This window comes from Hoplias malabaricus, chromosome 11, assembly GCF_029633855.1.
Source record: "Hoplias malabaricus isolate fHopMal1 chromosome 11, fHopMal1.hap1, whole genome shotgun sequence".
Taxonomy (NCBI): domain Eukaryota; kingdom Metazoa; phylum Chordata; class Actinopteri; order Characiformes; family Erythrinidae; genus Hoplias; species Hoplias malabaricus.
Window position 1 is genome coordinate 5227886 of NC_089810.1, and position 17890 is coordinate 5245775.

Consider the following 17890-nt stretch of genomic DNA (forward strand, 5'->3'; position numbering starts at 1 on the left):
TAAGCGCTTATCCAGTTCAGGGTGGCGGTGGGTCCGGAGCCTACCCAGAATAATTTGGGCACAAGGCGGGAACACACCCTGGAGGGGGCGCCAGTCTAGGACACTACACAAACTATGGACACTCCACCTGTTTTGTGTTTTGTTTGGATTGTTGGAAGACACGATTTGAAACACTTGACGAGCCCAAATATCTCATCCCACTCTTTGTTTTTATCGCTGATGTGCATTTGGCAGCCTGCCGTCAACAGTGCTACTAGCTTGGACTGCTGCCAGTTTTCATTGCTGCTGCTGTCTGGAAACTAGCAGAATGCTATCACTGCTGCTAGCTATTGCTAATGTGAAACTACTGGAGCTTGTTTTTATCATGGCTGCTTGGTAGCTAGTTACCTGCTATCACTGCTGCTAGCTATTGCTAATGTGAAACTACTGGAGCTTGTTTTTATCATGGCTGCTTGGTAGCTAGTTACCTGCTATCACTGCTGCTATTGTCGACTGAGGGAGCCAGTTTTCAATGCTGATGTTCAGCTGCTAGCAGTCTACTGTCCTTATTGTTTTTTAAAAAGTTGGTTTAGGGAGGATGTCTTTAGCCACGCTGTTCAGTACTGTTCACTCGTCAGCTACCAACGACTTCAAGTGCCATTATCTGGATTCTGAATTTTTTGTAACTTGCTTTTATGGGTCCTTTGGTTTCTTTAAAAACACAATTATTATTATTTATTATTATAAATGTGTATTGATTATTCCAGTTAACATTCATGCAGGTCCCAGCTAATTTAAGGCTTACTTCAGTCAATCCTTTCAGTAAATACTTTTGACTGTTTGCCCTAAACAGGTCCTACAAACCTGAGAAACCAACACTGCTGAGATGAGCTTCACTGCATGTGGTGGGACAGGTGATACGGATCCGTTTGCTTGTGCTGACATGGCCCCAGAGGAATTTGTGTAAGAAGTATGTGTGTTGGGGGGAAATACTACTGACTGCTTCTGTCACAGAGACGCAGAGAGCAGAGTCACAAGGTGCTGAAGTCAGAGAGTGAGGAATGCCAATCAACCTGCCAACGTGTGTTTTTGGACTGTGGGAGGAAACCAGAGCACCCGGAGGAAACCCACGCAGACACAGAGAGAACACACCACACTCCTCGCAGACAGTCACCCGGAGGAAAACCACGCAGACACAGAGAGAACACACCAACTCCTCACAGACAGTCACCCGGAGGAAACCCACGCAGACACAGAGAGAACACACCACACTCCTCACAGACAGTCACCCGGAGGAAACCCACACAGACACAGAGAGAACACACCACACTCCTCACAGACAGTCACCCGGAGGAAACCCACGCAGACACAGAGAGAACACACCACACTCCTCACAGACAGTCACCCGGAGGAAACCCACGCAGACACGAGGAGAACACACCACACTCCTCACAGACAGTCACCCAAAGTGGGGCTCGAACCCACAACCTCCAGGTCCCTGCAGCTGTGAATGAGACTAACTTGCTGCTCCACCGTGCCGCCAGTGAATTCATAATATTACATATAATTAACATTCTTCTGCATGAATGAGGAACGGTGTTATATTATTTTTGTTTGCTGCACCATGATCAGCATTGAAGCTGGTGACAAGAAACATCTGACCTGACTGCATTCGATTTAAACGTTTGTGAAATGACCTTGGACATTGATTCAACATTTCACTCACTGTCAGCAAACACAAGCCAGAGTGCTACGTCCTGACAGGCCTCTGAAGCTGAATAAAAAAAAATATACCCTGGAAATGTCATTTCTTCATGTCTAAAGTCTCTGTCTGGTTTATCCAGGAATCAAAGGGACTCATACATTATTTTGTAAGCATTAGTAATACAGTTATGATACAGTTGTGAATAAATTATCTTAATGTAGTTGCATTGCCGAGCTAATAGTTGTTGACAAGGAATTCTCAAATGCCAAGTTTAGCAAAGCAGTTGATACAGACATATGCAGAAGTCTGAAGACCCCTCTTCAAATGTCATGCTTTGCTGATTTTCTATAAAAAATGTTGTAATTTGGGAACAAATATAAGTATCCTGCAAATATTAAGGCATTGTTCTTAGGGGTACAATTTGGTAAAACGAGTCTTCATATTCACAATGATATCTACAAAGATAGACTTTGTGAATACAACACGATAATATGCACAACACGGCAATCCTATTTCTCTAGCATCATCAACAACAACATTAACAACAGCAAAATCCTCTGCGGTGTCCCCCAGGGCTCTATTCTTGGTCCACTTTTATTTAATTTATATATGCTTCCTCTTGGCCAGATTCTACAGGACTATGGGCTGTCCACAGCTGTGCAGATGATACTCAGATGATACATGGCCCTGTCCCCTAATGACTCTGGTCCAGTGACTCATTAAGCAAGTGCCTTGAACATTTCACTAACTGGATGGGACACAACTTTCTGCAGCTGAATCAAGATAAAACAGAGATTATTCAGAGATTATTCTCTTTGGGAACAGCAGTGAGAGACAAAGATTGTCTACGTATCTGGACTCGAGGGCCCTCAAATCTAAAGAACAGGCTCAGAACCTTGGCATATTAATGGACTCAGATCTCAGTTTTAGTCTCACATTAAAGCGGTTACTAGATCAGCATTTTACCATCTTAAGCACATCAGTACGATCAGAGATGTTCTGATGAAACCAGACCTGGAGACGCCTTTAAATCTAGATAAAACATTCCTGTCTGAACAGCTGCAGCTCGGTCTAAAATACTCTGCACTTTCATTCAGTAACGGCACTTTAGTTCTTATCTTTTATTGTATGATTTTAAATTGTTTTAATCATTTTTAATCATTTAATCATTTTACTCTTTTTATGTATTTCCTTTCACTGCAATATTTTAATTGTTTTATTGGACTTTTATGATTTTTATTCTTGCTTTTAATTGAACTGTGTCTTCTGTAAAGCACTTTGAATTGCCTTTGTATAAACAGTGCTCTATAAATAAACATGCCTTGCCTTACAGTAAACAAAAAATGATATTGCACACTTATTCCTTCCAGAGAAGGCAGTAAGAGCAGTCAAACACCAGCACATTAACGTACTGGCAACCCACCTGAACTGAGACAGCATGGGCCCACTGTATATACAGATTAATGAATGGCCTGCCCACACTTATCCTAGAGGTAGCCCTCCTGGAGCCCGCTGGGAGCTCATGTGCCAGTCCACACTGAGCCCATACCCATCAAAACCAACCTAGCCCATATTCAAGCCATGTGGCCCCCACTAAGGTGTGCTGGCTGGGCATTTAATACTAGTTTATCTGCTCAGGTCAATGGCACTGAGGGTACAACCCGTGCAGTGTAATTCTGTGTCTGTTCAAAACAGGTTGTTGTGGATACTGTACTGAACCAGATGACACTGGATGTTGTGTTAAATGAAGGCTTACCTAAGCTTGAGAGCCCAAAAGCAATGGCTGATTTTAACCTATAACACACTGAAGACATGCGGCGAGTAATATCTGCATGGTCTCGCATGTTAAGGCATATCCTGTACATCTCTGTATCTGTTTCTCTACGACTGCCAACCCTTTCCCAGTAAATGAGCTGTTAGTTTGATGATGACACCAAGGTGTTTCTCAAAAAAATGACCACAGCTTACACTCCTCCTCTGGGAAACGTCCCACTCTTTCGAGCGTGTTGTAATTATTTATACATGAGAAAAGTGTGGTTATGTGCCTCTGCACGGGCAGCACATGGTTTGATGAGGTCCATGATGAGAAAGGCCTTCAATCCCAGTACGACATGGGCCTAAGCTTTCACAACATAGGGCAGTAATATCCTTGTGCGCACAGCTAGCAGGTGCCTTCCACGTCTAGTGTCTGATTTTGAACCATTATCACAGAATGTAATAAATCACATGAGATCTGAGAGGTTCATTTAAAAACAGCAAGAGCCCCCCCTTATGGACGTTTGCATAAATCACAGTCAGTTCCACCCATTTGTTAGCTCCTAGCTTAAAGGTGCCTTCAGACAGAGAGAAAGGGCCATTGCACCCACCCACTGCTTTTGGAACGGCTGAGGCATCACCAGTGGTCAAACTTGCGGTCTCCTCGAAAGACAACCATCAAAGCCGCCCTGTTCCTCCAGGCTGGAGTTGATTCAGGTTCCACAGGGTACGAAGCACTCCCTCGTTTAAGGGAAAGGCCAACCTGTTCCTCCAAGTTTCTGAGTTTAAGGCTGGTTCTGTGGAAGTGTGAGCAGAGAGCAGTGGTAGCTCCATGACACAGCACCTAAAATAACAGGGTGGGGCTGTCAAAGTCATTTTGATATAAGATCAGAAACATGAAAAACGTGGTTGTCTTTGTGTCATACACCAAAAAGTACCAATAAACATTAAACGTTTATTGCTCATAGATTTAATGTAAAACAGACTTACAACAGAGCTCAGTGAATGTTTAGGACCAGCTCATTCACTCTTAGCAGAACTGATGTGGCTTGGTCAGTAGAGTTAGCTGAGAACAGGTGGCTAAAGTAAAATGAGCTTCATGAAGAAAGTAGACAGAGTAAAAATCAGTAGAAAACAAATGCAGCAGTTTAAAAAACTACTTACTGAGTACCAGTGGCGGATGCTGGTCTTTCAAGGAGGGGAAGCTCAATTTCGGCCTACATCATAAAATGTGTGGGTTTATTTATACGTAAATTCTACCCTCCGTTCCTTTTTAAGAAAATGATCTGTGACCCTGTCGTACCAACAAGGCGTCTTTTCCAGGGACTGAGCGTCCGGGCCAGCCGAGGCCAGCCCACTGCCCCATAGACCCCCCATGGGCGGGACAAAGCCCAGCATTTATCCAATGACTCATCTCATTTCGCTGCTTCGCTATTGAACTCTGTGGACGCTGTTTAAAGCACCGTGAAGCTGCGGGAATGATTGAGAGGAAAGCCGTGTCTTTACCAGTGATAAGAAGATGAATCTGAACAAAAGTTGAGCGTGTTGTAGTGCATCTTTATTCACTGACATGTACATACAACAGTATATATTTGATTACTTATTTTTTACATTTTAGGGGAAGCTGAGCTTCCCTCGCAGTCTTAGAGCAATCACCTCTGCTGAGTCACTTGTAGAGCTCCCAGATTCACAGGACTGTCTCTCTAGAGACTGATACTGTTGTCTCTGCGGGAGCAATCAGTTTAGGCCTTAGTCACATCCTTTCTGTTCTAAATCAGTGGCAAAATAATTATTAATTTATCTGAAAAAAAAACAACAAATATTTGCTTTGCTTTTTAAAATTTTATTTAAATTCACTCTCTAGCTGTGCCCTCGTATTAAATGATCTCATTTCAAACTCTGCAACATCTGTTTCCATGAAACCAAGAAGAAAAATATCTTAGCCTGTGTCTCAGAGTGAAAAATTCATGCCAATGCCACACCTACAAACTTATTTACCAAGATACACAATGGATCCATTCAGTCCATTTTTCTTAGAAAGGCGCCATATAAATGTAACATATTATTATTATTATTATTATTATTATTATTATTATTATAAGAGACTTGAATGTATAGTTTGATTTATTGTTTGTTATTGGGATGTAAAGGTGTTTTTTTTTTATATTTCTAAATTTAAAAACCTGTTGCTCTGATATTCTTCCACACTAGAGGGCGCTGCTCATCAGTGAAATCCGCAGACTCTCAAAACACATGCTCTCATTCATTCAGACCCTTTCTCCAGCTTTAGTTTTAGACCAATATCACTGTCCTCGTCTGATGTAACAGATGCTGGGAATAATCCAACGCAGACAATGAACACCGCACGAGGCCAGACCTACAGCAAAGGTCTCTGAATGGCGTTTAACTTCACGCTCTTTTCCCAGTGTTTTTTGTTTTCTTTTTGATTGAGAGACAGAATTCTTGTCTCTAAATGGAAGATTACATTTGTCCTCACTCTTTACACAGAGTCATTGCAAATGCAAATGTCATATCAGGACTGAGGTGGACTCTGCGTTTGCTTCTGATCTCAAATATGAAGATTCATGATAACGTCATTTAATAAATAAATAACTGCTCTCTGGCAATGTTCGTAGTTATATCATCTCAAAGCAGTGGCAGGTGACATTATGCAATAGTAATATTCATTCATTCATTCATTGTCTGTAACCCTTACCCATGTCAGGGTTGCAGTGGGTTCGGGGGCCTACCCGGAATCACTGGGCGCAAGGCGGGAACACACCCTGGAGGGGGCGCCAGTTCATTGCAGGGTGACACACACTCACACATTCAATAATAACATTTCAGCATTTAAATTTGGGGAGCGGCAGCATGGTGGCAGTGTAAGTGATGTCACAGTCACACGTCTCCAGGTGACCACATGGATGCAGGCTTCGCTTCATACTTTCAGTGAAGTTGTGAACACTGACACCTGCTTTGACACAAGGGGGACATGGGGCCCTTTCTCAGTTTGTGGAACCCTTACATAACGATTTAATGGCACTCGTCTGTAACAAAGTATTTCCAATGTGTTTATGACTTTACACCTGTATTGTATTCTGGAATTGTGTTTATACCATCAACTCCACATGGTTTTGGACAGGTCTATTGTGTAAGACATTAGGCAAGGCAAGTTTATTTATAGAGCACCTTTCATACAAAAGCAATTCAGAGTTTGTACATTGTAAATATCACAGGATGGTCCTGAGAGGGTGTTCTGATGAACAGCGTTTAATCGTGGAGGCTTTCTGAGAATCACAGCAAAAACAAGTCGTCTTTGTCAAGCCCTTTGTCTGTCATGTGTGAGCCAGTGTCACGGTTTTCCAGTGTGTGTAGTGACAGGAGGAAACTGTAGTGGAGATGAAAGGGAATGAAAGAAAACAAAGGAAGATTGTGTGAAAGAGGAAGGGCACATAAAGTGAAAACACTGGCCAATGGATGTCCATCCCCCTGCCCCCAGCACTTGTTGTTAAATCCAGTCGCTATGAGACACACACACACACACACAGAGTAAACCCACTGACCACTGACCACTGTAAAAAGAGTTTTCTTCTGAACTTAGTCTTTGGTTTTTCTTGTGAGAGCTTCATAATATGGAGATACACTGTGGACATCCGTCATTAACTATACTGTGTAATGTTAAGGGAAGTGTATTGAAGCAGTCTTTGCAGGCAAAACCGGATAGTGACTCAACCCTTCGTGCCAAACTTTGTAAGAGTATTGTCAGCTTAAAATTGCAAGGAAGTTAGGTCTTTCACCATTCACCGTACGTATTATTGTGAAAGATTCTGAAAAATCTCAGTCTGTGCAGAGCAAGGTATGTGCTTTGAGCCCTCAGGGACACTCCATGAGAAACCAGAGTGATTAATAGAACCAAGGGATTCTATGGAAACCTCAAAAACATAAGAAAGTCATCAACCTGCACTCTAGATATATCTCCTATGGCACATCATGAAGAAAAGAATCAGACGGAGCCAACCATGGACTGTTGAGCCGCTGAAGTCTCATATGAAGCAAGAATGGGAAAACGTTCCACTGCAACCATCTGTATCTTCAGTTCCCAGAAGATTAAACATTAATTAATTCATTCATTCATTAATTCATTGTCTGTAACCCTTTATCCAGTTCAGGGTCACAGTGGGTCCAGAGTATACCTGGAATCACTGGGTGCAAGGCAGGAACAGACCCTGGAGGAGATGACACACACTCACTCACACAATTTTGTGTCACCAATCTACCTACCAATGTGTGTTTTTGGACTGTGGGAGGAAACCGGAGCACCCGGAGGAAACCCATGCAGACACAGAGAGAACACACCACACTCCTCACAGACAGTCACCTGGAGGAAACCCATGCAGACACAGGGAGAACACACCACACTCCTCACAGACAGTCACCTGGAGGAAACCCACGCAGACACAGAGAGAACACACCACACTCCTCACAGACAGTCACCCGGAGGAAACCCACGCAGACACAGAGAGAACACACCACACTCCTCACAGCAGTCACCCGGAGGAAACCCACGCAGACACAGAGAGAACACACCACACTCCTCACAGACAGTCACCCGGAGGAAACCCACGCAGACACAGAGAGAACACACCACACTCCTCACAGACAGTCACCCGGAGGAAACCCACGCAGACACAGAGAGAACACACCACACTCCTCACAGACAGTCACCTGGAGGAAACCCATGCAGACACAGGGAGAACACACCACACTCCTCACAGACAGTCACCTGGAGGAAACCCACGCAGACACAGAGAGAACACACCACACTCCTCACAGACAGTCACCCGGAGGAAACCCACGCAGACACAGAGAGAACACACCACACTCCTCACAGACAGTCACCTGGAGGAAACCCATGCAGACACAGGGAGAACACACCACACTCCTCACAGACAGTCACCTGGAGGAAACCCACGCAGACACAGAGAGAACACACCACACCCCTCACAGACAGTCACTCTGTAACTGCGACACTAACCTGCTGCGCCACCGTGCCATATTCAAACTCTGTTTTGGGAAAAGCTCTGGACCTACCAAGGTACCAGCTGATAGGATGTTAATATAAGTTCAGTGATTTCATTCAAGCTACATATATTTTTGTTCTTCTATTTGTACAGTAGAAAGGGCAACATCACCAAAGTTTGGTAAATGTTTTTAGATTAAAACTTTTTCTCACCATAAAGCTATTCTATGATAGAACTGAAATAAAAAGGAGTACTAACACACTATAGCACAGGTTTCTAAATGAACTGGTGATTCACCAACAACCCCAGGAATACCCCACCCAGTACATAACGGCAAAACAAAATGCAGTGAAGGGAAGTGAGGACACACAGGGATAGTTTCCTCACCCAAGTGAAACCACCACTGTCCCCACACACAAAACAAAATGGCAAACATATCTATAATTAAGATACGTCTACACAACAACAACAACCAAACCACTATTATCAACAACAAACTCTCTCCCCAGGGGGACCTCAGAGGCATGCTAGGAGATACTCTGCATAGCGCCACCCCTTGGTTGTGTGGGAAACCATGAAAAAATGCCACAACGCAATAATTTTCTCCTTCCAATGTTCCTCGCAGAAATTTGGAAGAACAACCTGTGCAGCCTGGCACAGAGGGAGTCACCCCAGAAGGGTGGAAGCCCATCAGTTTCCAGTTGAAATCGGTCACCAGAAGGAGAGGGGCATCAGGAGACCTGGGGGCTGCAGATGGTTTTGTTTTTTACTACGATTAAGACGATGTGTTGCACCAGAAACAAGGAGAAGACCTATGAAAAGGCTCATGGCAGTGTAAAGTCAAGCTATCAATGTATTTTGGGCGTGTAAATGTACGACAGAGCGTTAGTGACACTTCCTTGCACGCCTGCATTATTAATGTATTTATGTAGAGTTTCTGTGAGGCACAGGGAAACCTGCCACTGATGTAGAATCTACAGAATAAAAGCCCATTCAACACTAAACGCAGTAATAAAGTCTTATGCAGATGGTATTATCACAGGACGATGCAGCGCAAACAGAAACGGCTTTCGCCAATTCGTGGACTATTTGTGCCACTTCTGGTGTGAGCATGAGATTGAATGAAACATTATTTATTCACTCATTCATTATCTGTAACCCTTATCCAGTTCAGGGTCACGGTGGGTCCAGAGCCTACCTGGAATCATTGGGCGCAAGGCGGGAATACACCCTGGAGGGGGCGCCAGTCCTTCACAGGGCAACACACACACACACACTCACACCTACTGACACTTTTGAGTCGCCAATCCACCAAGCAACGTGTGTTTTTGGACTGTGGGAGGAAAGCACCCGGAGGAAACCCATGCAGACACAGGGAGAACACACCACACTCCTCACAGACAGTCACCCGGAGGAAACCCACGCAGACACAGGGAGAACACACCACACTCCTCAGACAGTCACCCGGAGGAAACCCACGCAGACACAGGGAGAACACACCACACTCCTCACAGACAGTCACCCGGAGGAAACCCACGCAGACACAGGGAGAACACACCACACTCCTCACAGACAGTCACCCGGAGGAAACCCATGCAGACACAGGGAGAACACACCACACTCCTCACAGACAGTCACCCGGAGGAAACCCACGCAGACACAGGGAGAACACACCACACTCCTCACAGACAGTCACCCGGAGGAAACCCACGCAGACACAGGGAGAACACACCACACTCCTCACAGACAGTCACCCGGAGCGGGAATCGAACCCACAACCTTCAGGTTCCTGGAGCTGTGTGACTGCGACACTAACCTGCTGCACCACCGTAAGGTATTTATCTCTATGTAAATATGTTACAGTGAAGGACATTGAACTGTAATGAAACTGTGTTTTATTTACACTTAGTGAATGTAATCTTAATGGGGCGGTCACTGCAGCGTAAAGGTTAAACAGTGATTAAAAATCCCTCACTGAACATGAGGAGGGGAGTAATCACTGACCACAGCCCGGCTCATGTCCAGCTGCGGTTTCCTCGCTGTCAGGAGATTTCTGTGTTGTTTTTCCGGGGTGTTTTTGTGGAGTTGAAGCTTATTTTTCATTAAGCTGTGTTCAGTGAGGGTCCCTCCCTCTGGGCTGCGCTCTGTGGTCCCTCTCTCTCTCTCTCTCTCTCTGACACTGGTGGTCTTTGGGTCAGTCTTTCAGGCGGAGTCTCCAGACGCTGGACAGAGACCCGTGGATAGAGGCACTGACTCTCAGTAACGGAGCATGAAAACTGACCTCAGATTTCACAGCAGGACATTTCCTCGCGTCGTCGCCCACCACTTGTGGACGCCTTTGTTTTGGTTCGCAGCGTTTGGTTTAAGAGCAGCGACTCGAGAACGGAGTGAACTTGTGAAGGTAGGGGTTTGAGGTTCACAAACCTTGTTTTATCCTACTCTGAGAATAGGAGGACCACCTTTAAACCACTGTTAAAACCCCTTTGTTGAAGTGTGTTTTGATTTTTGGACCCAGTGTGGAGGTTTGTAGTCTGTGTATATTCGTGGACCACAGTTGAAAACTAGCGTTGTCAATCATTAACCCTGCAGTGGGAGGATTACCACCAGTCTCAGATATTCCCCTCAAATTCAAGAGAAAATGGCCACTGTGTAACTACTTGCAACTTAAAGGTGCCCTAAGATTGTTCTGGTCATTCATTGTGTATTGACTGGGTGTTGGTCATCTCTCAGTGACCACTGGTCAGGGGTTTAACAGGGGCCAGGTTTTCTGGACTACACCCTGTCCTGCAGTTCTTTAAAATCTTCCTGCTCAAACAAACCCTCTATCCATTCCGTCCCAGTTCCGCTAACACACCTGTATGAGTCTCATATGGGCAGCTCAGGTGGGTACAAGCAAGTGTTGTCTAAGGGTTTAATGTTGGCTCCGCATATGGATGTCCACCAGGGTCAGAGATGCCAATATGGGTAGCCAACCTGAATGAACACAACCCACTGTGGGCCCATATGAGTCACTGTATATTAGGGGTGGTCGATACGGACCTAATATAATATCACAGTGTTTTAGGACATTTTAGTGATATTTGGCGATTCGACAAACCACTGAAAACACATTTATTAATTTCAAGAATTTAATAATTTCAACAAAATATATGTTGACGTATTTTAACATAAATATGTGTCAAATTCAGTAGACAAAAAAAATCTGTAAACATTTGGTTATTTTTTTTTATACAATGGTAATAATAAACATACATTTTTATGCCTGTTTGTGACACTGACGAGGTGGTGGTGTGTTTGTGTGATTGTGCTGGTGTAGAGTGGATCAGACACAGCAGTGCTGCTGGAGTTTTTAAACCCCTCAGTGTCTGGACTGAGAACAGTCCACCAACCAAAAATACCCAGCCGACAGCGTCCTGTGTCACTGATGAAGGACTAGAGGACGAGCGACACACACTGTGCAGCGACAGATGAGCTACTGTCTCTGACTCTACATCTACAAGGTGGACCAACGAGGGAGGAGTGTCTCACAGAGTGGACAGAGAGTGGACACAGGGTTTAAAAACTCCAGCAGCACTGCTGTGTCTGATCCACTCTACACCAGCACAACACACACTAACACACCACCACCACGTCAGTGTCACTGCAGCGCTGAGAATGATCCACCACCACATCACACCTGCTCTGTGGGGGTCCTGAGCGCTGAAGAACAGGGGGAAATGGGGATTAGAAAGTATGCAGAGCAACAGATGGACTACAGTCTGTAGATGTTTAGTCACTGCCGCTCTGCTGTGACCATTCTCCGAGTCAGAACGAGGGAGACGATTATCCAGGGCCAACTGGTGAGTCTGGCCTTTGACCTGAGTACAGTTTTTCCGTGAGATATCTGACGTAGCTTGTGAAGTGTTATCGTTGTTCATGGCTGTGTGTGTGTGGGAGTTTTTGTGTTTGCTGTGCGCTGGAATTGTTAAAGTCATGAAATGTGTGTATGGTGTACTGTTATCTGCTCCGCTTTATCAGCAACACTGTACTTTATTGATCTTCCGTTCAGTCAGTAGCCGTCTGGAGCCTTCACTACACATTCACTGTAAAAAGGATGCATACATATTTCAGTTGTGTATAAATCTTCCATCAACACATTTACTCTCAGAAATGACGAAGACTGGGTTGATGTGAATCTAGTAAATTCAGTGGATACATTTTTGAATGCTGTTCTTGCGCAGAGGGCGTGTTATCAGGGAGGGCAGAATCTCTTTAACCTGCCCCCTGTGGTCAAAGGGCACTGACCTCTGAGAGCTCTCAGTGTTTAATATGGTCAGGCCAGTTTAGAGCTGCCTCAGTCAAGTGTTTTGACCTTTGGGAGCACGGGCACTGCTTTTGTCCTCAGCAGAAAGGGTTTCTAAACCGTTCCGCAAGGGGCTTTATTCCAATGGAACCATTTTGAATGAGGTTCCTTAAGAAACAAATACATCAGTTTGTCACAGAGCGGGATTAAAGTAGGCCAAGCACCTTGGGTCTTTGAGAGTCAAAGTTCTTCATTGGCACTCTCTAAACATCACCTTGTATGTCCTAAATATTAAATGTATATTCATTCATGTTAAAATTAGAAATTATTGCAATTCGCAAGCCATTTTGGGGCATCCTTGCCAAAAATGTATTACATTTTTACCCTGAATAAGTGGCTGCAGGCATTTTATCCATTCATTCATTATCTGTAACCCTTATCCAGTTCAGGGTCGCGGTGGGTACAGAGCCTACCTGGAATCATTGGGCGCAAAGCGGGAATACACCCTGGAGGGGGCGCCAGTCCTTCACAGGGCAACACACACACACACCTACAAACACACTCGTCACAGACAGTCACCCAGAGGAAACCCGTGCAGACACAGAGAGAACACACCACACTCCTCACAGACAGTCACCCGGAGGAAACCCACACAGACACACCACTGCCGCCCGCTGCAGGCATTTTTATCTTACTTAAAAATGTAAAACTATTCAAAAAAGGAGATTTGCAGTCATTATTTTTGTCTGAGTTTAATGATGAATTTTATGAATTTATAAATTGTGTGGGTGGCACGGCTCCAGGGGCCTGGAGGTTGTGGGTTCGATTCCCGCTCCGGGTGACTGTCTATGAGGAGTGTGGTGTGTTCTCTCTGTGTCTGCGTGGGTTTCCTCCGGGTGACTGTCTGTGAGGAGTGTGGTGTGTTCTCCCTGTGTCTGTGTGGGTTTCCTCCGGGTGACTGTCTGTGAGGAGTGTGGTGTGTTCTCTCTGTGTCTGCGTGGGTTTCCTCCGGGTGACTGTCTGTGAGGAGTGTGGTGTGTTCTCCCTGTGTCTGTGTGGGTTTCCTCCGGGTGACTGTCTGTGAGGAGTGTGGTGTGTTCTCTCTGTGTCTGCACGGGTTTCCTCCGGGTGACTGTCTGTGAGGAGTGTGGTGTGTTCTCTCTGTGTCTGCACGGGTTTCCTCTGGGTGACTGTCTGTGACGAGTGTGTTTGTATGTGTGTGTGTGTTGCCCTGTGAAGGACTGGCGCCCCCTCCAGGGTGTATTCCCGCCTTGCGCCCAATGATTCCAGGTAGGCTCTGGACCCACCGCGACCCTGAACTGGATAAGGGTTACAGATAATGAATGAATGAATGAATTAATATAAATTGTGTGGTGTTTTTTTTTTCAGCTACACCATTTTACATAAGAGAACAAAGTAAGGAACCAAGAGTTTATACACATTGATGTATATTTTTTTAGAGCCAGGAGCAGCACTAATTTATTTTTAGTTATTTATATTAATTATTTTAAAAAGCACTTTCAACCCAACATCGATCACTTAATTATACAGAAAGGAACATGAATACAAACCCCATCCCCAACCCCCACCCTGTGGCACCCACTCCCAGTGGCCAGTTTATCACAGAGACACAATAAATAATACAAAAAAAATAGTTCAAAAAAAGAGACACAATAAATAATACAAAAAAAATAGTTCAAATTAAATTAAAGTCAGTACAGAGCTTCAGAGCAGTTCAGGGTTCAGAATTTTACATTTTCTTTCAGGAAACTTAACCGTCATTCTGTGGGTTTGAGTGTGAATGTGTGTGTGTGTGTGTGTGTTTGGGTGTGTGCTGGGGGTGGGGGGTAGATTCTGTCAAACAGAATGTAAAGAGATAAGCAGCAACCAGAGGTCAAGAATCCCTACAGCAAACAGCGCTGTGTGCACACAGTTTTATGGGTTATCTTTTCATCCAGTTATTTACCTTCCACACAGTTCAGTCTAGAGGACCACCTGCACTCGGTGTGAAAACACACCCAAGTGGAACTGGATATTTGTTTTCTGTTGTTAAAGGACACACATTTCAGGTTGTGGTTGTGGAGTTGTGGTTCATTGTGTATCTTAGATAAGGCGAATAGAAAAGCAGAGGTTAGTGATCCAGTCCAGTACCGTCTCAGAGTGTGGGCGGAGTACAGGGGGAATCTACATATTCTTTCTCTTGGGATAAAACTGTGTTTCCATTGTTGTTTTTTCTGTGATTTGTGGATGTTAGCTGCTGCCTGGATGTCGACATGTCTTGATGGATGCACCAGAGACAAAGGCCCAAAGTGATTTGGAATATTTCTTTGTTTCACTGACTTTCATAAGAGATTTTTTGTTGTTGGTGTTGTATTTTAAAGACTAAGCAGCAGCTCTATGAAAGTGTGAAACAAATAAATACAGTGGTTGAGTTCCTAACTTGTGTTTATTGAGAGTCAGAAAACATGTTATTTCTTACTAATTGAAGGAATAAGGTTTAAAAGACCGTTGGGAAACTCTAATAGGCGTCTTGCCTGTGACGTAGATGGTGGACAACACTCTAGAAGCTGCACTTAATTTAATGCAAAATGACGAAAAGGTGTGTTGTTTTTGGCTGCAATCATTCAATGTACAGTGGGACATCTGTGAACAAATGGCCCAAAGATCCCAAAATATCCAGAAAATGGACTAAATTTGTCCACTTTAAACGGGCACTTTGGAAAGGACCCTCCGCTCACTCCGTTATCTGTAGCTCATTTCACTGGCGCTTTTCCAACAATATGGGCATGTAAGGACACCAACGAAAGGTGTTGAAGAGCCTCTGTAACATGGAGGTAAACAGGGTAAGGACACTCACTTCGCCTGTTTTAGTTGGTGTTAGTTAACGTTAGCTTGACTCGCTAAACTCGGTGGCTCAGATTATACTCGGCTACGTAGCTGCATTACGGAGGTTTATAGTGTCGGATGAATTCGAGTTCGACTTCGATCACATTTACAAGAATAACGGTACCTCTACATTTGAGTTTAGCTTATTGCTAGGCTATTGTCATGAATAATGTTGGTTATTTAGCTAGATACTGTCATAACAGTCGGTCATAACGGTGTTTTACCGCGGCGTTGTTCGGCTGTCGTCCACCAGTGACGTCACGGTCGCGTTCGAGAATTTCCGTAGAGAGCTCGGGTTTTTCCGTCAATTTAATAAAATTGTCAGTTTTAAAGCAAATTAAGCAGCTATTTTCATTTTAATTCATACTTATATCTGTCAGTAACTACAATAATGTGGAATATTCATGGAGGTCCATTAAGTGGTGCTTAGCCTTTAAAACCAGTTGAGAGTTACAAAGTTGTGTTCTGACAGCAACAATAAACAGTTATTTTTTCAGCATGTGATTTTTTTTTAAAACTATGTTTACACCTGGCTTTTCATGAAGATGAGTGAAATATGAACGTGATTCAATCACCAGGATCAAATGTGTCTCTCAAACCACATTCAGAGACAGATCTCCTCCACATTTAACACAGGTGTAAACAGAATGTGTTTTCCATGTTTGAATAGAGTGCAAGCGGATACACTTCGGTCGAGAGGAGGGAAAGCGCAGGTGTGTGGTTTTTCTGGAGACCAGTGGCCAGATGTTTTCACAGATTAACGCTGTATATGTGTCGTCATAACCAAAAGAATGACAGGAATTCTGTGTCTGTAAAACCGGACACAATCCTTTCCCATCAGTCTTGACTTCTCTGTTCTGTTCAAACATTCCTCTGGACAGTCAAGGCTCTGACCACCACAGAAATCTCTGCAGGACACACCCTGCATTTCAGTTCTGGTTTTAACTTGCCCTCGTCCACTTCGTCTTGCCATTTCCCCCCGGGGGGCATCCCTGAGACCACGTTAAGGGTCGTTCATTTCTCTGTGAACTGAGGTAAAGTTTGTTAAATGAGCCCTCGGAGCGGTGAGGGAACAAGTCCAGACACATGTCCACTACAGAAGCAGACCTTGCCCAGAATGCATTGCGACATCATTGCAACAGAGAAAACAGTGTCAAACAAAGCAAATTATAAGTGTAATCCAAAACCAAGAAAAACTTTCACAATGCTTAAAACGGTTACGTTATAAAAGATGAAACAAATACTTGACCACTGATCAGAATCTCACTGAAATCTTACAGTTTCCCTGATTTCAGTGCAGAACATCATCAATTTAATTCAGTGGCAGCATGACTGTCTGTGAGGACTCTTGGGTATTTGAGAGTCTTTGGTGTGTTCTCTATGTGTCTGTGTGGGTTTCCTCCGGGTGACTGTCTGTGAGGACTGTGGTGTGTTCTCTCTGTGTCTGTGTGGGTTTCCTCCGGGTGACTGTCTGTGAGGAGTGTGGTGTGTTCTCCCTGTGTCTGTGTGGGTTTCCTCCGGGTGACTGTCTGTGAAGAGTGAGGTGTGTTCTCCCTGTGTCTGCGTGGGTTTCCTCCGGGTGCTCCGGTTTCCTCCCATGGTCCAAAAACACATGTTGGTAGGTGGATTCGTGACTCAAAAGTGTCCATAGGTGTGAGTGAATGTGGGAGTGTGTGTCACCCCGTGATGAACTGGCACCCCATTGTGAAATTGCATAGTATACAGTATATTACTATATGTCAGCTCTGCATCACACAGACCAGCTGCAAGTTATGTGGAACTGCCTTTTTTTTGTAATATGTCATGGTGCACACACTCTCTCACTCTCTTTCTCACACACACACACACACACACCACTCACACACAAAAGCTCTTTTGTCCTGATTTGCCTGTGAGAAATGTTTTTTTTTTACCTGTGGTAGTGGAAGCTGTTTGTGGCTCTCTTAACTCATGAAGCTCGCCCAGCACGCCCAGGACCCAGAGCTCACTCAGAGTGATATTTTATTGCTCATAGGTTGCTCTGTAATGTCTCAGGAGACATAGTGGGGATTCCCCTAGATTAGTTTAGTTCATCTGGCAAATCTAAGCAGAGTTTGTGACTTTACTGAGATCTCCACTAAAGCTCAAGAGGAGACACATGAGATTTCTGAGGCCTTTATCTCAGGAGACAAATTTGAGCAGAGGGAGACTTATGCTAATGTCTTCTTTTTCCATCTGATCGTATTGTTGTTGAGGAGAAACTATAGAGACATTAAATGAAAT

The 17890-nt window shown here is 44.3% G+C and overlaps 1 protein-coding gene across 1 annotated transcript in view; it reads left to right on the forward strand.

Moving 5' to 3' along the window:
* Positions 1 to 10681: 10681 nt before the first annotated feature.
* Positions 10682 to 17890, forward strand: part of ripor1 (RHO family interacting cell polarization regulator 1) — a 102704-nt gene continuing 95495 nt past the window's right edge. Inside the window, exon 1 of the mRNA XM_066685186.1 lies at positions 10682 to 10861. The gene's annotated coding sequence lies outside the window, so the exon portion shown is untranslated. The remainder of the gene's footprint in view (positions 10862 to 17890) is intronic.